We start from the raw sequence: 22212 nt of genomic DNA, 5'->3' as shown, positions 1-22212 counted from the left end.
TTCCCTGTTGCCTTGGATCGCGAAAGTAACAGAAGCCCATGTCAACTCTGTTTTGTCCGAGCATCTGGTTCGTAACCAGATTTTGGATCCTAGTCAGAACGGCTTCCGGTCAGGACACAGTACCGAGACGGCATTACTTTACATCACGGAACATCTTCGCCAGGTACTTGACTCAGGTCATACTGCAGCGCTAATACTATTAGATCTAAGCGCTGCCTTCGATACTGTGTCCCACCATATACTCATCCAACGCTTACAGGAGGTGGGAGTGACAGATGTCGCTCTCCAGTGGTTTCGGTCTTTTCTGGCAGATCGCTCCTTTAAAGTGGCTATACCACCTGGCCAATCCGCCACCTATCCCCTGGAGCTGGGGGTACCAGAGGGATCTGCGTTGAGCCCTACAATGTTCAACCTCTATGTGAAACCGTTGGCTGGTGTCGTCAAACAGTGGGGTCTCACGATGGCCTCATACGCGGACGACACACAGCTAGCGGTGACACTTAGTGAAGACCCTGAGGTGGAGGCCCCCAGATTCCGTGCGGGTCTTTTAGCAGTAGCCGGCTGGCTTCGCACCAACTGCCTTCAGTTGAATGCCACCAAAACGGAGGTGTTGGTGTTAGGGAAGCACGCGGAGCTATGGGGTAACCAGTGGTGGCCATCAGAGCTTGGTGTCACTCCTATTCCAGCTACTGGAGTGAGAAATCTAGGAGTCTGGGTAGACTCTGCGCTTACCTTCAGAGACCACACCATGAAGGTGGCTGCTACGTGCTATGGAATTCTGCGTGGGACTAGGCCGGTCCTAAAGTATTTTGATCCCCCTACCAGACAGCTTGTAGTCCAGGCCTCAATACTATCTCGGCTGGACTACGGTAGCTCATTGCTGTTAGGGGTGAATCAAGCGGAGGCCTCTAGGCTCCAAAGAGTACAAAATGCCGCGGCACGAGCCATTTTGGGCCTCCCCAGACATTGTTCAGTGTCTGGTACCATCTCGGCCCTGCACTGGCTCCCGGTCAGACAGCGAATTAAGTTCAAGGCGCTGTGTCTGGCCTTTAAAATTTTGAAATCTTCTTCGCCGCCGGCACTGGCCCCTCTCCTTACGCCCTACACACCTTCGAGATCCCTGAGATCGGAAGGGCTTCATTTGGCCGTCTGTCCACGCTTCAAACTGAGCAGAATGGGTGGCCGCTCCTTTAGGGTGCTAGCGGCAGGCTTATGGAATTCGCTCCCGGTACATATTCGAGCTCTTGAAGATCTGCTCGCCTTCAGGCAGGCGATTAAAACTTTCCTGTTTCCGGTGTCTAGTTAATTTCCTCTCTTTTATTGTGTGTTATGTTATAGCATCTGTCAAAAGCGCCAGGACGCCCCTTTGCTGGGGCAGCTGCGCGCTATAAAAATATAAATAACATAACATAACATAACATAACTAGGACCTGGGTAAGGTACGGTACAAGAAAAAATGGCCCTAGTGGACACAAGTTTAGGAATACAATGTAAACATCAACAACACGTTAAGTCAATTACAAACAATATTATTCATGTTGAACACATTTATTCATGTGAAACATGGAATCTCATGGTCATAAACGTAACATTTATCAAATACAATTATGAAAAGGTGCCCCAACGGGGAGGGAGGGGTAAGTGCAGCAATGTGCAGATGTGAGAGTAAGTGAGAGAAGGAGGGCAGTGAACAATATATACATCCAAATCATGAAAAAGCCAATCCAGCCTTATCCAAGGCTAACCTATTTACACCATAATGTTGGAACAAAGGGGGGACACAGTGAATCTATCACTGTGGATCACAAAGGTAAAACACCATTTTTTCTTGTATCGCCATTAAGATCCCATCCTTACTGTTCAGACAGCACTCTTTTGTTTTCTGAATCTCTAATGGGAATTTAAAAGCTCTTGTATTGCTTTGGATCCTTCAGATAGCAGAGTGGGCTGGAGATTAACCTTTGCAAGACTAAATATATGGTATTCAACTCCTTCCCAACATCTCGCCCAAATCCAACTTTTAATGGTGCAATTTTGTCACGTGTTCTAGTGTTTGATTATTTGGGGGTTACTCTCACAGAGGATTTTGACTGGACATCTCATGTCCAGAAGTGCAGACAAAGCTTGAGCACTATTGTGGGGGTATTTTGAGGGCCCAGCGTAGTTCTGCTTTTCGGCCAGTCATCCCAGCACTTGAGCTCTCTAAATGTCAGGCTATAGGGGTTACCCTGTGCAGGGGAGAACTGTGGGGCTTTTTAGATATAAGAGCCCCTGAGCTTGCAGAAAATCAATTTATCAGGAGCGTAAGCAACTGTCAGCAAGTACCCCACTGTGTCCATTACGGTCTTAAGCGTATTAATGATGTAGTGAGGGTGAGACCACAGTTGTACTAGCAGAGAATATGGACAGCCTTTGAACTCACTCCCTTTTGCAAGGCCATAGAAGACTTAATGGGGCAGCCTGGGGCCTACACGATCTCTGTGCTTAGGTTAGTTAAAGATTAACTTAGGCAGATTGGGTTTGAGAATCTTTAGTCTACTCCAGAAGAGACCATATTGGTCTCAAAACTGGAATTAAAGTGCGCCTACAGGTGTCATATTGACCATCTCACCCTAAATCTTCTTAGTGTGGGCTCTCATACTGCTTCCTTTTTGGAGTTTAAAAGAGACTATTATTTGGAGATGTTTTTGAATAAGGTTGAACCCCCTTTTGTGAATTCTTTATACATTAACTTCTGCATGGGGGTCCTACCCATTTGTTCCTTTACAGCTGTATGGACGCGTGAAAACCTTGACTCCATTAGATCCTGTCCCTTCTGTCCCTGGGCAGGAGACATGGCCGAGCATGTTGTACTTTTTTGTTGAACATACCACAGGTTTAGGAAGAAGTGAAACTTACCTACCCGCTGCAACCAGGGTCTTAGGAACTATAGGATTGCATACAGAAAACTAAGAAGCATACTAGAAAATGTATCGTCTTCACTGTCTCAAGGTTTCTGATGTATTGTATGTATTGCCTACAGAGCCTCTGTTAAAATCTACCATCGTGATATTCTCACTGAGAAAAGAGGCTATTTTTCCAGGAGAATTGAAACTGCTTCCAATTCTTGTAAGGAGGTATTTGCCATTGTAAGGGAATTTATGGCTCCCCGAGCCTCTGCGACCCAGACACCCCCTACGGAGGCGTGGATAAGCGCCCTTGCTAACTTTTTCACCTCCAAGATCAAGCAGATCCAGGACTCGTTCCCTCCGAAGGGACCGGAAGTATCTGGTTACTCGGAGGATGCTTCCGCCATTCCTGCCAGCGTAGGTCCGGTTCTGGCTGATTTTCCACCACCTTCCGCAACTTCATCGCTGGAATTGATGGCCGGCCTGAAGTCAGGATCACCTCTCGATGTATGCCCGGACAAATTTCTGGCTAAAATGGCTGAAGTCGTCAGTCCCATTGTGAATCCTATCTTGAATCGTTCTCTTGGAGAAGGGGTGGTTCCTGAGGTCTGGAAGCAGGAGATGATCATCCCTTTACTTAAAAAGCCCGGACTGGATCCGGAGGTGCTGGCTAATTACAGGCCTATTTCGCTTTTGCCCGCCTTTGCCAAGATCCTTGAGAAGCACGTGCACAGGGTGCTCTCTGATTATCTGGAATCTCATGATCTGTTGCACCCCTCTCAATCCGGCTTCCGCACCAATCTAAGTACCGAGACAGCTCTTCTGGAAGTCTCGGAGGCTGTTAAGGAGGTGCTGGACTCAGGTGGCAAAGCGATGCTTGTGATGTTAGATCTGTCGGCGGCTTTCGACACCGTCCCCCATGAGGGTCTCCTCGCCAGACTTTTTGAGATCGGTCTGAGGGGGACGGTGTTCGGCTGGTTTCAATCTTTTTTGGCCGGCCGGCGACAAACGGTCTGGGCCTCCACTAGCTCCGCCGTGATGCCGTCATTAGGGGTCGGAGTCCCTCAGTGTTGAGCCCGACTCTCTTTAACATGTTTATGACCCCTCTGGCGGCTCTGGCGGAGTCCTTCGGGGCCCAGATCGTTTCCTACGCCGATGACACCCAGCTCCTCTTCACCTGCCAGAAGGGAGCGGATTTCGATGGAGAGAGTATCCAGGGTTGCCTTGGGGCTGTTTTTAATTGGTTCCATCTCAACAGCCTTAAGTGCAACTCGGATAAATCAGAGGTACTCTTTTTTGGCTGTAAAACAGATCCAGACTGGCAAAAATGGTGGCCTGCGAATATGTTCCCTCCCTCAGCCTCCTCCCGGATAGCCAAGAACCTGGGAATTAAGATAGATGATGGTCTAACTCTGCGTTCTCAGATTCTAGGGCTCGCTGGCACATGTTTCGGGCTTCTTCAGATGCTCCGTAAGTTCCTTCCTATACTATCGGTGGAGCATAGGAAAATAACGGTCCAGGCCTTAATTGGTTCGAGAATGGATTACTCAAACATTCTCTATCTTGGCCTGCCAGAGCATCTGCTTCAAAGATTGCAGGTGGTCCAGAACTCGGCTGCACGGCCATCTATGGATTATCTGGCCGCGCCAGGGTCTCTGGCCTACTGCAGTCACTCCATTGGCTCCCGATCCGGAAGCGGATAATTTTCAAGGCTTTAACCTTGGCTCACAAGGCTCTTCATGCTTCTGGAACTAAATATCTTCAGAGAAGGCTAGCCTTTTATCATCCTGCAAGGTCTCTGAGGTCCGGATCTTTGTGTCTTGCTGTGGTCCCTCGTACAAAAAGGGCACGCATTGGAGGTCGGTCTTTTAGTCTGCTGGCTCCGCAGCTGTGGAACACCTTGCCAGTGGCACTGCGCAGTACCTCCAATTTGTTGGCGTTTAGGAAGGGACTTAAAACTTGGCTCTTTACCCTGTAGGTAGCAGTTTTCTTTTAGTTAGGGTTTCTGTTTTTCCTTTCTGTTTTGTTTTTGCTTGTTATGTTGTGATTTAGAGTTACAATAAAGCGCCGGGACACTCTTTGAGTAGCCGTGCGCTATACAAGATTTAAATAACATAACATAACATAACATAACATAACATAACATAACATTTGTGGAGGTCTTAGGCAGAAGAAGTTTTCTTGCTGCTATATTTTAACTTTTTTTATCTCTATTTTATTTTCTACATTTTTATCAATGGATTTTTATGAGATGTACCATATTGGATTTGTACATGAATTGTAAATTACATTTGGTGATTTTATTGTTCTAATGTACTGTATTTAACATGTTCTTTTATGGCCATCGAGCCGAAATAAAAGATGATGATTTAAGAGTGGGAGGATTTTCTAATATGGGGAGGATGGATTGGAGAAGGATATTAAAGAGTATTGACGTATATGAGAAAAACGGATGTATAGAAGGGTAAAGTGGATTGTCATTGAGGCTTGTAGTGCTCTGAGATGATAAGGGTTTATGTATGGCAGTGGTACTAGACAACGGTAGTGGGTTGTAATTACGGGTTCGTCTATCGCAAGGACATGATCATTTCATAGGAAGAGGCTGAGGTAGGGGTGGAAGCATTCTACGAGATTCTTACTTAAATACATTGTTCCATCCCTACAAGACAGAAGCTAAAAAAGAGAGCATACTTCAACAGAAAGAAAAAACGACCAGAGTAGTCTCCAACCAGTAGCTCGTGAGCTACTGTAGCTCTCCAGCCACCTCCAAGTAGCTCACGTGTGTGCAGCCCAGCTTACTAAATTAGTACAGCACTAATAATATTTGAAGTTGTCAATGCGTTTCATTGAACATGAGTAGCTCTCAATACAGAAAAGGTTAGAGACCCTCCAGACTCACCCAAAAAATTATCCATTAAAAAAGGCAACTATTACTAATGTCTGATGATGACTTGACAATATGCAGATCTCTACAGCTTCTCCTGCAGATTCCGTAGCCAAGGCAGCTTCAGGGAAGAGAAATTTCGGAGTGAACATAGCAACATAAAGCCTATGGAACTATTGTAGCTAGATGCAGGAGGTACAGAGAGGGGTAATGAACGTTTTCTCCGCATCTTTTTTTCCGCGGACTTTCAGCCCGCATACCATTACTCCGTGAGGTCATTGACACCGCATACCAACACTCCGCATTTTTTCACAACGCTTGTGCATTTACCACGCATGCCTTTACAACGAATTACGTTGTAAAGGCATGTATGGTAAATGCACAAGCGTTGTGGAAAAAACAGACTTCATGAAGATGAAACCAGGAGGAGTGTGGAACCACGACAAGAGAGAGGTAAGGGGGTTTGGGTTCTTTTTTTTTTAGGGGTGGGGGTCATGCTAGGGTAGTGATTGTGTAGTGTAGTGTAGTGTTTGTGTAGTGTAGTGTAGTGTTGTGGTGGTTGTGTAGTGTAGGGTCGTGCTGGGGGTAGTGTTATAGGGTTTAGGGTAGTGTTGTAGTGTTTGTGTAGTGTAGGGTCATGCAGGGGGTAGTGTTTTAGGGTTTAGGGTAGTGTTGTAGTGTTTGTGTAGTGTAGGGTCATGCAGGGGGTAGTGTTTTAGGGTTTAGGGTAGTGTTGTAGTGTTTGTGTAGTGTAGGGTCATGCAGGGGTAGTGTTTTAGGGTTTAGGGTAGTGCTGTAGTGTTTGTGTAGTGTAGGGTCATGCAGGGGGTATTGTTTAAGGGTTTAGGGTAGTGTTGTAGTGTTTCTGTAGTGTAGGGTCATGCAGGGATAGTGTTTTAGGGTTTAGGGTAGTGTTGTAGTGTTTGTGTAGTGTAGGGTCAAGCAGGGGTAGGGGTTTAGGGTAGTGTTGTAGTGTTTGTGTAGTGTAGGGTCATGCAGGGGGTAGTGTTTTAGGGTTTAGGGTAGTGTTGTAGTGTTTGTGTAGTGTAGGGTCATGCAGGGGTAGTGTTTTAGGGTTTAGGGTAGTGTTGTAGTGTTTGTGTAGTGCAGGGTCAAGCTGGGGGTAGTGTTTTAGGGTTTAGGGTAGTGTTGTAGTGTTTGTGTAGTGTAGGGTCATGCAGGGGGTAGTGTTTTAGGGTTTAGGGTAGTGTTGTAGTGTTTGTGTAGGGTCATGCAGGGGGAGTGTTTTAGGGTTTAGGGTAGTGTTGTAGTGTTTGTGTAGTGTAGGGTCATGGTGGGGTAGTGTTTTAGGGTTTAGGGTAGTGTTGTAGTGTTTGTGTAGTGTAGGGCCATGCAGGGGGTAGTGTTTTAGGGTTTAGGGTAGTGTTGTAGTGTTTGTGTAGTGTAGGGACATGCTGGGGGTATTGTTTTAGGGTTTAGGGTAGTGTTGTAGTGTTTGTGTAGTGTAGGGTCATGCTGGGGGTAGTGTTTTAGGGTTTAGGGTAGTGTTTGTATAGTGTAGGGTAGTGATATGTTGTTTGTGTAGTGTAAGTAGTGTAGGGGTAGTGTATTAAGGTAGTGTTGTAGTGTTTTTGCAGGGTACTCACACTTACCTTTAAAACTTTTACAATGAGTATACCTTTAACATGCATGCCTTTACGTTGTAGTGGCATGCGTGGTAAAGGCATAGCCGTTGTAAAAGTTTTCGTTGTGATAATTTGTGGGGTGTTTGTCTTTGCGGAATGATAATTGCGGAGTGATGGTATGTGGAGTATTTGTTTGTGGAAATATGTCACATATTCACAGAGAGGACATCTATGCAGAATGCGTGTTCTTGGGAATGTATGAGAATAGGATAGTATTGTGTTTGTTAGATGATGGGATTTGATCTTTTGTACGATAACCCCCGGATTCCCCTCTTTTATTTTTATATATGCATACATACCCTGGGCGGTAAAATACGCTCCGCCTGCGGAGTTTGCGGAATTTTGGCAACTCCGCATTCCGCGCAGAATGCGCAGTTACGAAAAACTCAGCGATCCGTGCCGTTGCAGAGTTTTTCCCTTGTTCGTGCTCTCAAAATGCGCTTTCGCTCGTGGTAGCGACTTACCAGGATCCCTGCGCTTGCCAATGAGTTTTCCTATCCGTTCACGTGCGCCACGAGATTTTGGTAGTAGTCGCTCAATCCAGCGAGAGTGTGTGGTCGCGAACAAGACATTCGGACGCATCATCTGACCGCCCGTGGAAGTTTGGTGAAGCTCGCGATGCCTTGCTCATTGGCGACCGCATGGGCAAGTTGGCGAGATATTTCCCCCGAGCACGCAAACAGCGTCCCGAAGACGCAATAAGCATTCCCGAACAGGAAAAACGTATCGAGAACGGGCGGAACAAGCAACTCCACATGCTCGCAGAATTCCGCATAGCTTCCGGAGTTTTTTTTACCACTTTGCAGAAATCCGCATAATGCGACTACGAGAACTCTGCCCAGGCCTATACATATATATTACATACAGGCAGTCGCCAGTAGGTAGTCATAGCTAGGACATAATTTCCATGAGATTTTTTTTTTTGTTTTGCTAGTAACTTTGGTGCTATTTGACGAATCTTCCCGAAGGTTTCGAAACTAGTGCGTACCTGAGTTTAGCTGCTGTGTGGAACGTTTCAGGGTGATTCGCCAAACGTGGGCTGAGAAAAATGGAAGCCCCAAAGCGCATTTTCCCCTTGCAAATTCCCACAGGGATTTTTAACACAACTACGCCAGAACCGCTGAATGGAATTGCCCCAAATTTGGCAGAAAGCTTGCTCTTGGTCCAGAAAGAGCCCTTTTTGTAATTTGGTGTAAATATATTTAGGAGTTTTTGAGTCAATAAAGGAAAATGAAATTTATATATATCTAGGGTATCCCTGGGCGGTGAAGTTTGCTCCGTTCGTGAAGTTTGTGGAGTTTTTCGCACCCCGCTCTCTGCAAAGTTCATGGAGTTCCACGGAGCAGAGTTTTTTTCCCGCTCGCCAATGGTAAGTTAGCAGAAAGGAAAATCCAATGCTAGACTGCTTCCCAGCAGGATTTCTCAATGTGGGCAGTCGTGAATGGTTGCTACCGCTCGCTTTGAGAGACCTTCCTTTCACGCTGAGGAAGCTGACTTCCAAGTAGAGCTTCTACTCGAGTGGCAGAAAGAAGCAGCACCCTCTTGTGCTGTGCTTGATGCCGTTCATGCTGATTTTACAGTGTGGGACAAACACCCGATGCTATCATTCAGTGCGAACGGCGCAAGGTAACTTACTCTGCCGCTCGCGGAACTCTGCGTAGCTTGGTGGAGTATTTTTGTCACTTCGCTGAGTTTCGCATAGCAGAACTCAGTGAAATTCCACCCAGGCCTAATCTAGAGACCCAAATCTTCAACGGATTTGAAGATCTCATGCTGAAATCTGATTGGCTGCCAACACTTCAACAAGGAAGTGTGGGCAGTCATCTTGGGACTCGGACTCAGCTAAGTCCCAAGAAAGAAGTTAAAAACTAAATAGGAGGAGTCAGGGTAGGTATACCCTGATTCCCTAGGCCTGGTGGTGAGTTCCGTGTGGAAGGCCACTGGGGCAAAAAGCATTTGTTGTTCAAACGTTTGCCTCAGAAATAAAGGCAGGTCCTCGAATGCCAACCCAAAAAAAAAAGACACGCGGTCTCCTACATTTGTATATAGTCAAGCCATCGGGTGGGCCAGGTCGCGGTGGATTATATATTTATTTATTTTGAGGAGGGGGGCACACTCAGCCCTCTCCCCATGGCCGATATCGGCCGGATACTGCCACCTTCCCGGAGCAAGTTCACCCTTAAATAAAGAGACCAAAGTAAAACCGGAGAGAGGGGCCGCGCGACCCCAGTCCTGGGCCTATTATTGGCCCCAGGGTCCATCACCTCACTAGGGCCGGGCCTGCAAAAACATGGGAAGGGGACTGCATGGAACCCCTCCTGGAGCCATTAATGCTCCCTGGGACCACCAACCCCAAGGTTTGCTCCCTGTGTCCCAAGGTGACCACCCTCGGGACATAATTGTTTGCTGTCACTTGTCAGGAGCTTTGACAGCTCTTGCAAGTGAAAGCAATAGCAAGTCCGCTCCCAGGGGGCAGGCGCAGAAAACTGATCCCTCTTGCTGGGAACAGACTTTTCATCTGTTTTCCTGCCCTCTTTTTTTCCTGGTTTAAGTGTTGGCAGCCAGTCAGATCTGACAAGCGAGCAGCAAAAAACAGATAAGAATTGCTCCTGCACACACGTAGCAGCATATTCGTCTGCTTCCTGAGTGCAGTAGCAATGCCAACAGGGCCCGCAGGAGCATTAAGGCTCCATCTGTGGTCCCCAAGACTGCACACTGGGTGCCCTGAGTGGGGCCAAGGCACCCAGGAACAAGTGGCTGGGCCCCGGGGATGGGGTTCGGGGCCAAATTCAGCCCGGGGAGGGGAGCCACATCCCTCCACCCCGTGAACGTATTGGCTGGGCCCACAAGGGATGGTGTCCCCGGGGTACACATCAGCCTGGAGAAGGACTTGCCTGGCTACCCTCCCCTTGAACTAATTGACCAGGCCATAGGGGATGGGGTCCCCAGGGCCATAATTGGCCCATGGAGGAGGGCTGTGTGCCCCCCTCATGGGTTGCCTACCTATGGGGTGGTGGCCAGGCACTGCAGCCATTCCTTCCTGCCGAGCATGGCCAAAGGCTGTGTGAGGCAAGTGGGTGGGTGCCTGCTGGACGTTTGCTGCAGGCCCTGTGGCCAACCCCTGCCGTGCATGGCCAAAGGCTGTACGTAGCACAAGATTGGGTCCCTATGGGGGGTTGGGTGCAGGGCCTTTCCGCAGGCAAGCCCTGAGGCCAACCCCCACTGTGCATTGCCAAAGGCTGTGCGTGGTGCAGGGTTGGGTGCCTACAGGTGGTTGGGAGCAGGGCCTGGTCCCAGGTCAGGCCATTCAACCACCCCCCTCCCCAGTGCACAGCTGAAGGGCGTGCACTTTGGGGGATGATTAATGTAGAGTAATGAAATATTACTTAACATTAAAAAAAACATAGAAATTCAGTGAAAAAACCAAAGGTTACATGGACGTTATAGTTAGGAAACAGAATTACAAAAACCTTAGAAATTCACACAAAAAAAGGATAGAGGGACATTATCAATAGGTTCAGATTTTACACACACAAAACCGTAGAAATTCTACAGATATAGTTATAGTTATCTCAAGAACCTATAACTTGTGCCCTAAGGTAACTATAACTCTTGCCGTCTTCATGCACTGCTACTTACCTCACATATTACATCAGTGATTACATCTTTTATCACATCATACATAATATAACTGCCACATTTATAATAACATTAGTGTTGTTAAAACTGTGCATGGTGTGAGTTGTAGTTACCTCAGGGCACGAGTTACAGTTTCTTGAGATAACGTAACTGTTTAATTTCTATGATTTTGTGTGTGTAAATGTGCATCTGGATCATGTTGTGCATTAGTTTCAGGGTGATCCATCAAGTAGGGGCAGAGTAACTCAATCAAATCAAATCAAAAAATACTTTATTCGGTAGTTCATTTGATAAGAACACCATAAAAGTTCATGAAATACAGTTTACAAAGTTAATTATATAATAAAATCACAATTTTGGGATACTAAAAGCAATTTAAAAAAGAATTGGTTTAAAAAAACAACTCAGTTAAAAAACAGCAAAATGTAATGTAAATTGATACTTGTATAGCGCACTACTCACCCGCAAGGGTCTCAAGGCGCTTGTACGAATATCGCTGTGGTACCCATCCTGGCTTTCCCTGTGAGGTGTCCACTCCTGGGCACCCCCAAGGTGGAGGCCAGGCATCCTTAGCGTTGTGGGGGCCGTTGTGGAGATTAAGCAAGCTATTGCCCAGAGGTGCAGAGCGGGACTCCATGATTGGAATAGGCACCGAGGTGAGAATTATCAGGTCCGTGGAATTTTTGAGCCCAAGACCCGCCGAGGCGGGGAATTGAACCCTGGTCCCGGGCTAGACCTCTGCATCAGGGTCTGCCGCTCTAACCATTGAGCCACACTTCTCCACAAAATGTGACATACAATTTATCATTCGTCTGAGAACCTGAGGATTTGTACGCCTTCTTAATGTCGCTCATGGTCAAGACAGTTCATAGGTTGCGACGATGTTGAATACAAAATTTGAGAAAACGTACAATTGCTTTGGCGTATTTTTCATTTTCTAAATATTGGAGTGCCAAGAATGCAGGGCGGCATTGACGAAGCCCCCAAAATTTTAGAATGGGGAATAACCAACGTCTACGGGGTTCTACAAAGAATTTGCAAAATAAAATAGTGTGTATGGTTGATTGTGTAGATACCAAATCACACAGACAGCATGACCGTGTTGACGCCCAGTCATTTTGGATTGGGAAGGAGACTAACAAATGAAACATGTCAAGCCTTAAACGAGGGTTTGGACTCACGGAGACTAGGAGAAGACTCGGGTTCTTAGTTCCGATTTTGGCGAGGGTTTATGTTCCCCGCACGTGCTGGTGATTTGATCACAGGCTTGTGATTAAGACTATAGCGTTATCTCGAAAAGCACAGGTGTGCTAGATATAGGAATTTTGCCTTGATGCGACCTGAGTTCCATATCAATGGTCAACAATGGACGACGGCATCCTAAACTGAATTTAGTTTTGGAGTTGTTTGGATAATAACTGCGTGATCATATAAATGAACCTTATTGCCCTTTGTCCTGATGAGGCCTAAAACTGTTTGAAAGGCCGAAACGCGTCGACAGTTCTTAATTTCGACACCATTATTAATTTGGAGATTGTGTGGATTCATTTACCAGGAGCAATATTTGTTGTTGGAGCCATAAAATCTATTTGGCTGTTCTTTGCTCCCAGTTGTTGCTGGTGTTCGAAAAAGGAAATCAGGCTAACAAAAGACATTGCCATTTTTTTCCTTGTAAATAATATCATTGGGCTTCTCACACAACCCTTGGAGTAAGGGTCTTCAACAATAGGATAATTGGACTACTTGTCATATCATTCCTTACAAGATGAAATATTGTTTGGCTTGTTGATCTGTAAAAAGAATGTGTAAAATGAATAAGGACCTCTAAAAAGAATATAAAAATAAGTGTTCAATTTAATTTTTTGTTCTGTTTTCCAGTTTTTGTGTTTAATTAATTTTTGTGTGTAATGGGAATGGCCAATGGATGAACGACAAATAGAATATAGAGATTTATCATACAATTGAGGTTGTGATAAGACAAATAATTGATTGTTTTTGTCTTCATAATTAACAACTGTTTGAATGAAATACCGTGGCATCACTTTTTTATAATTTGCTGTTTTAAACGAGTTAACAGCATTTTTTCGTATTGGGTTAGACTAAAAGACAAATAGGGTTCCGATGCAAAGACAGTCTGCACTAGTATGGCTTGTTGTACAGATTGTTTGTGGATCTCTGTTACTAAACGTAGCTGTCTCAGATGTGCGAGACATTCCTTTTTTAGGTCCACCTTAGAAATTTCATTTATCCTAGAAGGATAGTCAAAGTATTTTTTATAGCCCAAGTCGACTAGTGTTGCTTTGACAAAGGCTAACCATTTGATTTTTTTACATTGGTCATGGCTCAGAGTGTCTTCAATAATGGATCTCGTAAGATGGCATTGATCAGTGACCCATATTCTACGCCACAACATTACTGGCTGAAGTTTTATAATGTCTGTTATATAGTCTAATCCCAGTTCTGTATGACATGCATATGTGGAGGTACTCCTTGGTACCTCGAGTAGGTATCTTAAAAAGGAATTTTCAATCTTTTGAATAACATCCAAGTTTACAAAACCCCATAGTCCCGCCCCATATATTGCCGTAGATATGCATTTTGCATTGTATATTTTTATCATTTCTTGTATTGGACGTTGGCCCAGCCTTTGTGAGAATGCTTTTAGTGAGACAATTTCCCTCAGAAAGGTAAGTTTCCTGGCATTGACCGCTGGGTTCCACTTGAACTTCTCATCTATTACTACTCCCAGGTATGGGTAGGTTGTTGTTCTATCTAGTGGTTCACCTTTTACAAACAACCTTCGATGTTTCCCGATCCCCTTCCCGGCCTGCATGGGATAAGTTTTCTTAACATTTAGTTTTAGGTTCAGAGTGGCCATAAAAGCACAATATCTGTCTAATGCACACTGGAGCTCATTTGGGGTTCTTGCTAAAATAACGGCATCGTCGGCATATAGCAATGCAGGTATTTGCCGACGAGCTATTGTAGGTAGATCTTTACTACCTCGAAGCATCGCTGCCTCCAAGCCGTTAGTAAAGACAGTGAATAGAAAGGGGGCCAGCACACAACCCTGTCTGACCCCCTTTTCTACCCTGAAACTTCCAGTAAGTTCCCCTTTGACCCCAAATCTTACCCTACCTGTGGTTCCTGTATACATTTCACGGAGGAAATCAACAATCGCGGGGTCAACACCCATTTTCAGCACTATGTTCCATAATGCGGAATGTGCGACACAATCAAACGCCGCTGATAAGTCGACGTAGACCATGTAAAGTGTGGACCCCTTAGCCTCCATGTATTTACCCGCAAGGAGGGAGAGATTAAGTGCTTGGTCCACTGTTCCTAGGCCTTCACGAAAGCCATATTGTATGTCTGATATTACTCCTTGGTCGGTTGCCCACTCCTGGAGTCGATTGAGAAGGATCCGCCCTGCCATCTTCCCAAGCGAGTCCAGAAGGGAGATAGGCCTGTAACAGGACGGGGTATTTCGATCCCCTTTCTTGTAGATCGGGACCAATATCGATGACTTCCAGAAATCTAATAGCCCTACCTTTAGTGTGGCATTTAGAACATTGGTCAATATGGGGGACCAGAGGTCCGGTAGATGTTTAAAAACATCGGCTGGAACCCCATCTGGACCAGGGGCTTTACCGGTTTTTGAGTTTTTTAATGCCAGTTGGATCTCTTCATGGGAAAATTGTAAGTTTATTGGGTATGTAACCTGTGTTAGGGAGACTAGGTGATCAATATCTACCGAGGTGTCTTTACTAAAAACTTTCGAAAAATGGGTCACCCATTCATCTTCGCTTATAGCGACGTCGATGGAGGGTGATTCATTTTTATTTGTTAAAAACTGTGATCTTATTATGTGCCAGAACATTGCGCTATCCTTCAACTCTGTGCTTTTGCTGAGGCGATTCCATAAATCGGCTTTTAGTTCTTGTTTTCTTAACCTCATCACGACAGCATACTCTTTCCTTAATCTACCAACCTCAGCTCTGTCCCTCTTATCCCTGTTCAAGGCCTCTTTTAGTCTTGTGTGTGCCTTTGTGCATGCCGAATTGAACCAACTGCTATTTTGGTTTGTTTTGGACTTTTGCATACAGGTCCTAGTTAACTCTTTATGTATATTTTTTAAGACGACATTGAAACTGTTTATGACCTCCTTTGGTTGTAAATTAAGGTCAAGGCAGTTAGTTATTTCGGCACAGCAATGATTGACTATTTTATTAGTTGTAGCTTCCTTGTCAATTTTCCCCCATTTTAGTGTATAACCGTTCAAGGAGCTTACTGCAAGTTCTTGTTGGCCTAAAACGGCCATAATACTGGTAGGTTTATGTGATCTATTTTCCACGAAGGATGCAATAATTGGAAAATGATCGCTCAATGGGTTTTTTGCTACTTCAAACAGTTCAATATCTATCCCATTCAGGGGAGAAATTAGTATATAGTCTATCAGACTTATTAGTCCTCTTCCATTAAAAGTTGGCAAAAAGGGAGCAGGAGGATTTATTTTTTCATTTAAGAAACCTAACTCTAGTTCAGCCATGACCTCGTTCATTTTCTCTCCTTCGATGGAATGTGTAAAATGGGTTATACCGATGCTCTCCTCATCGGTGATGCCACATTTGTTATTATTACTATTCCTGCATAGATGGAGATTAAAGTCTCCCCCCCCAAATTATTGTGCATGAGTTTTTTGCATATTTTGTGGTTTGTTCTTGTAGAGCTGTTGCAATCTCAGTGAGGGTAGTTAGCAAATTAATTTGCGGCAGATTATTATAGAAATTTACTAGTATGTACACTTTTTGTTTACTCCTTTTTAGAATTATGAGTTGGAAGTTATCTTTTATTATTAGGGGAACAATGTCCTTCATTTGTATGGTATTTAGAATATAGGTGGCGAGGCCACCGCTGTTTCTGCCCGAGGGAGATTTCCTTGCAGGGGACCAAAATGTTTTAAAGCCCACTATGTGTATGGGTGTAATGGCCCAAGTCTCCTGGAGACAAATGATAGCACTTAAGTTAGGTTGCATCAGAAAATTAGGAATGCTATGTTTGTGTGCTAATCCAGCGATATTCCAAAATGTAAAATGTAGTTTTGACCTTGTGTGAGTTGGGGCTATAGCAGTGACTGAATTGTCTACATACCCCAATATACCGGGAGTAATAAGAGCCGGTGATACATTCAAAGTGTCCTCTTTTTCAGAGTGCCCCAGTGAAATTGACATACATGTACCCCCAGGTTGTGAGTTCACCCCTGATTCTAATGTAGGTGCATCTTCCCAGTTGGTTATGGGGGTAGTGAGTCAGTCGTTGCTATCTAGCCCAGAAAATACATTATATCTGTTGTGAGTAGGAATGTTATAGGAAGTAGTTGGCAGCTGAGCAGCTTGGGTCCATCGATTGTCCCTGTAATCTTGATGAAGGGTAGTAGAAAGATAGGGATGAAGTGTTGGAGGCAAGCGAGTTTGGCTCTGGTGCCATTGTACTGATCCTGTAGGGTAGACAAACTTGGGATTTTGTTGAGAGAAAGGAGTCTTCATTTCTGGCAGAAAGTGCCTTTCATAGGGAGGATTCATAGGGTTAGGCGGTATACTTGAACTTGTTGGAAGCAGGTGCCTATAAAAGTAGCCCAAGGGAAGCAAGGTAGTGTTGAATTCCCAAGTAGAGGGTGGGGGGCATTGGCAAGTGTCTTTTCTGCCCATTGAGGGTTTCTGAAGTTGAGTGTTACACAGTCGCCCTCGAATTTTTTCCGCAAGGGGCCTATCCATCCCACTCTCTGTACATGGGTGATTTCCCCCGCACATTCCAGTGGGAAATTACAGTTTAGCGAAAGCCAGTGAAGGATTTTATTTTTTAATGATAGAACAGTTTCTGACTGTTCTTGCTTAAGTATAGGCACATTAACTAACACAAGTACAAAGGCTCCACATTCTGGCGGTAAGGTGATCCGTGAAGGAATTTGCTTAGCTTTATATGGAAGTTCAAAGGGGGTCTTAGGATAGAATGTTGTTGCCGTCATGTTACTGAGTTGAGTGGGAATTTGTGACACGTGTTGCGAAACCATTTGAGGATTTCTTAAGTGAGCACTAGTGGTCGTTGGGGGAAGACTAATAGCTGGTGCAGGGTGGATTGCTGGTGTTGATTTATTAGCTATTGTCTTTTGTTTTGTCTCAGCGACTCCACCGGGTATGGCTTTTGGTTGTGGCGGTGCTGTTTTGCTTTCATTGGGTTTAGCTTTTTGTGCTCCAGCCGCGTTAAGAGGAGGGGCAGGGGGAGTGTTTTTATTTAAAGATACCAGTTCTTCAATTCTCTTCTCTAATCGAGCGAGCCTGGATTCGACTGGCGATATATAGATACTCAGAAGATCCCCGATTCGCTCAATCAGGTGATCACAGTCTATGGTATTATCAGGCCTATCTCTATATGCGTGACTAGTATTTGTGTTAAGAGACTCAAGTTGTTGGTGTACATCAGCCAACGTGGCTTTACCTTTTTGCCCTCTCGGGCGTTTACGTTTCTTGCGAGTCGATGACAAAGGTTACATAGTAGATATAGCTGGTTTTGAAATTACCCTCCCCTGTGTGTCCCCCGAAGCATTCTCATAGGTATCCTTAACTAGTTCAGGAGTTAAGGCCACATTAAGAAGGGGAGATCTTTCTAGATCACTGTCCAGCTCACAGTTGGTGCTAGTGTCCGATACTGATAGATTTACCTCATTCAATAAAGTGTGAGGAACGTCTATAATGTCATTAGTGTCTTCCACTCTCAGGGTACCGGCGATACCTGGGGTTCTGGCTGATTTAATGCTTCCTAGAGAGGAGCGTTTCGCAAAGTTTAGGTCCCGAGATACTCTTCGTTGCAGTATTGAGATGCTAAGGTCAATGGCATCATTAGTGCGTGTAATAAAACTGTCTATTGGACCTATCACAGCAGCCGCCCCAGCAGCAGTCTTACTCCTGCTGCCCCTTGTAGACATGTTATAAAAAGTTATATTTTTTTTGTGGGAGGTAGCAGGAGATCTTTGTTAGCAACAGGACAGAGCAAATGTCAGTATATACTGCGAATCCACTATAAAATAGCACTATGAAACAAGTCATAGAAATCCTACTTGTTATGGAGGCATAGATGTTAACGGGTAGGTCCGTTCCTTCCTCGATCGTCCCCGGACGGCCACAGACGGTCCCGCCCTTGTCCCGGGCTTCTCCCGGGCACGCTCCCGCGTTGCTGGACACGGCTGCTACAGATATACAATCCAAATGAAAGGGAGGAGGAGCCTGCAGGGAGAGCGTCCCAGGTGGTGGCGATTGGAGGTTGCGGGCGCTCCTGGGACTTGTAGTCCTGCGCCGCAACACGCTCGCAGCCCTGCACAGTCAACCTCCTACAGGCAGCCCCACACGAAGCGGGACCCGCGCAGCGGGTTCCGCGAGCAGTTAGGTGAAAGCGAGGGTAAAATCAGGAGTCCAGGGTCCCAGCTTGAGGCAAAAGCAGTTTAAAGATTATCCAGCGAAGAACCAGCGGAGACGGCTTTTAGCCGTGAGGATTGCGGGGAGGAGCTGCAGGGAGAGCGTCCCAGGTGGTGGCGATTGGGGGTTGCGGGCGCTCCTGGGACTTGTAGTCCTGCGCCACAACACGCTCGCAGCCCTGCACAGTCAACCTCCTACAGGCAGCCCCACACGAAGCGGGACCCGCGCAGCGGGTTCCGCGAGCAGTTAGGTGAAAGCGAGGGTAAAATCAGGAGTCCAGGGTTCCAGCTTGAGGCAAAAGCAGTTTAAAGATTATCCCCAGAGTAACTCAGAAAAGTGAGTTTCCCGTGTTAATTACCATAGAGTAGTTAGACACTTGAACTGCTGGATGGAATTACACCAAATTAGGCAGAAAGGTGGATTTTGTTCTGGAGATCACACTTTTTGTTATTTGGTGTAAATCCGTTCAGTTGTTTTGGTGATACTAAAGCAAACCAAATGTGTATATCTAGGCGGAGCCTAAGCACTGAGCTCAAGGTGGGATCTGGTTGGCTGCCAACACTTCAACCAGGAAGTGTTGGCAGCCATCTTGGGACCAATATACATAATAGCACCCAATTGAAATGCATTGTAGTGAATGGCAGGTTTTGATGGTCACAAGAAGGAGAATGTATAAAGGGTGATAACAGATTTTAGTTAAAATATAACTCATTTGGTGAAGGTACCATACTAATTTTAGGAATTGTGGTGTGTCCTAAGGTTATTTTCCCCTGCTGGGATTTCATGATTCATGTTTGAGAGGAAAGTTTGCTTGGGATGTTCGCATAGAGGTTATGGAAGGTGCTCCAGAAGCAAAATTAGAGCATATTTTCTGTAAATTCAGACCATCTTTCTCAGCCAAGTGAAAATTAAGTCTGACATTCTCAGTAAATCATTTACTTCTAACAGGAGTAGCCTGTCAGTTGATTCAATTGTGTTCTACTGAAGCCTCCCAGAGTGTTCTAAAGAACATCTAGAGAGCAGCAGTGTTACTTATGACAAAAGTATGGCACACCTTAAGCCATGTTGATTGTATCAAACTGGTAAAACTTAAAATACTTAACATAGAAATGAGGGGGTTCAGCTTGTCATAGAAATAATGGTTAGTGCTGTAGAAAGAAAAATTAGGGCACATTTTAGGTAAGTTCTCAAATATCTTCCTCTTTTATTTCATTAAAACATTCTGATATGCAGACTGAAACATGCACTTTCAACACCAGCAGCTCACTTACAGTTAACTTGTTGGTGATCAGTAGCTTTACTACAGTGTTCTAATGAGCAACTAGAGTGCTAAATTTCTGAATTTATGCCAAAAGAGTGGCACATATGAATGCCAGCTTGATGGCATTGAAGTGGAAAACTGAAAGCATTTTCTACTGAGGAGATTGCAGTAAATGAGGAAATGAAAAATGTCCTAGCTAACAAGGAGAAAAGTTTGAATTCTATTAAGGACAAGGAGGCGTGGATTATGCATTTCTTTCTTCACTCTGTTAAATCAGCAGCTTTTAAAAAATATACCTAAGAAAAAACATTAAAGACTACATATCCCATGAACCATTGGGGCTGAGTTACCGTAACAACCATAGTCCAATCATAATCGACTTCGATGTATATGAATATGTGACATCTCTTCCTGTTCCTCTACTTCACTGGAGGACGTTTTCCTTGAACTCCTGTCCTATTCGAATTTTTCTGATCATTACCTACAAAACAGAGCGGTAACCCCCATTATCTAATCCTTTATAACATTTTATAAGAGTCTTTATCATATCTATGATTCCATAACATTGATTCTAATACAGCGTGAGGGGAAACATACAGCGTGAGAGAAAACATCCAACTCAAGCTCAATAGATTTCCATTTACATACTGAAATCAATTATTACCTTTACTTACTGATAATGATGTACGACTGGGAAGGCAAGGAGATCATTCCATGATGTCCCCTGGTGGAATAATCCTCACCTCCTTGTCCTTAATAGAACTGAAACTTTATTTCTCGTTAGTGGGGACCTTTTTCATTCTATGTCAGGATCGGAGACGAGGATTATGCATGTTCAAAGCTCACTTACCACCGGAGCTGAGGCCTTCGAAATGGGTGTAAAATAAAACGTTTTAAAGGTTGACTTGGGTGAACAGTCTGACATACTAATGATATCCTCCAGTCTGCCACCTACCTGTAGGGCTTTAGACACCATGGCCCCCCTTGTGGAATGAGCCCCAAACATTTGTATATCCATACCGGCTTCCACCATGATCCATCGTACCCACCTGGCAACAGAAGGTGAGTATACCTCCTTAAATGGTTTCTGCATGGTAATCAGAAGTTGCCTCTCACCTGCCAGTCTGATATTGCTGTCATCTCTTTGTATGCCTCAATACATCTTACCACACAGAAGTTAGGGTTTTCCAAAGATGCAGGATAAGATACTGATAAGGTATTTGTCATAGTTGTCCTAGATATGGTAAACGTGACCCCTTCTGGTGTGAAAACTCAAACTGAAATATCCAAAGCCCTCATATCCAACGGTCTCTTACATGAGATCAGACATGATAAGATGGCCATCTTTGCAGACAGTTCATTTTGTGACGTACTGATTATCATGCCGACTCAAGATTAGTTTTAATACCACATTAACATCCCACAGGCTGAGTATCTGGTCTCTGATGGTCTAGAAAGTCGAAAACCCTTCATTAGTTTAGTTTATAGACCCAAGGGTGTTCCCCAACCAGCCTGCAGTCAATGGCATCATGCCCGGCTGAGATGACTGAGCTAAATGTATTGACTGTACGGTTTGCCAGCCCTGACTGTGCCAATTCTGCCAAAAAGTTTAATATAAGAGTAACGTCTGCCCAAGGCACCGAGATGTCTCTCCAAACACCAACAATGCCATTGTCTCCAAGCCAGGCGACATCCCTTGATGGTGCTTGCAGCCCACGCCTGTTGGATAAAGTTTGCAGTGTCTGATGAAAGGTGGCCGTCTTTCGGAAATCCTCCATGCCGTGAGAGAGAGATGTCTCTGTAGAACTAATGAATGCAGACAACCCTGATGGTCCCAGAAGACCAAAGGGAATGAGGGCAGTTCTATTGGGAGATTCCATGACAGTTCCATCAGTGTTGGGAACCATGCCTGCGAATTCCAGATCGGCGTCACTAACACCAGTGATGTTTGTCGTCTGACTTGAGCCACTACTCTGGGAACCATCATAAATAGTGGAAAGCCACACAGGTGTTCCTTTGACCAGTCCTGGAGGAAAGCATCTACTCCTACTGCTTCCAGATCTGGTCAACAGCTGACATAATGTGTTAATTGATGTCTCAATTGAGATGCAAATGGGTCCAAGTCACCTGGACCCCATCTATCCATCAGGGCCAGGAAAGTTGTGTGATTTAGTTGCCAGTCGCTGCTCTCCGTGAAGTTCCTGGAGTTAACAGTCTGCTACTGTACTCTGGATCCCTGGAAGGTCTTTCGCCATCACTGAAATCTGCTTCTGCAGACAGTAGTGCCAGAAGTACTTTGCCAAATTCGCCGGGGTCTTTTAACGAGTGCATCCCAACCGATTGATGCATTGGACTGCTGAGATGCTGTCCATTCGCAACAGGATACAATTGATGTGTAATTTCAGTTCCTCCTCCGACCATGTGT

The sequence above is a fragment of the Lissotriton helveticus genome, chromosome 12, assembly GCF_964261635.1.
Source record: "Lissotriton helveticus chromosome 12, aLisHel1.1, whole genome shotgun sequence".
Taxonomy (NCBI): Eukaryota; Metazoa; Chordata; class Amphibia; order Caudata; family Salamandridae; genus Lissotriton; species Lissotriton helveticus.
The sequence above is the reverse complement of the archived record's forward strand: the minus strand, read 5'-3'. Positions refer to the sequence as shown.